The sequence below is a fragment of the Propithecus coquereli genome, unplaced genomic scaffold (assembly GCF_000956105.1).
Source record: "Propithecus coquereli isolate 6110/MARCELLA unplaced genomic scaffold, Pcoq_1.0 Scaffold44, whole genome shotgun sequence".
In the NCBI taxonomy this organism is placed as follows: Eukaryota; Metazoa; Chordata; class Mammalia; order Primates; family Indriidae; genus Propithecus; species Propithecus coquereli.
Window position 1 is genome coordinate 11,740,574 of NW_012150174.1, and position 279 is coordinate 11,740,852.

A 279-nucleotide genomic window follows, 5' to 3' on the forward strand; every position below is an offset into this window, starting at 1 on the left:
CACCTGAAAAGAATGAAATCAAGTTCCTCATATCAATTTTGTAAGTAATATTTCTATTTTGGTTATTCATTGAACCTATAATCTGCTTAGGAGATAAAGGCAGAGTGCATGATATGAAGTGATGAGTGATATGAAGACTCTCCATAGAATTTTTATTTTAACTTCTGTCACTGTTAAAGGTGAAGGAAAACAAACAAACAAACAATGAGAAAGCAGGTGTTAGAAATGAAGGGCCAGGAGAGAAAAAGAGAAACACTGGCTGAAAATTATTATGAAGGA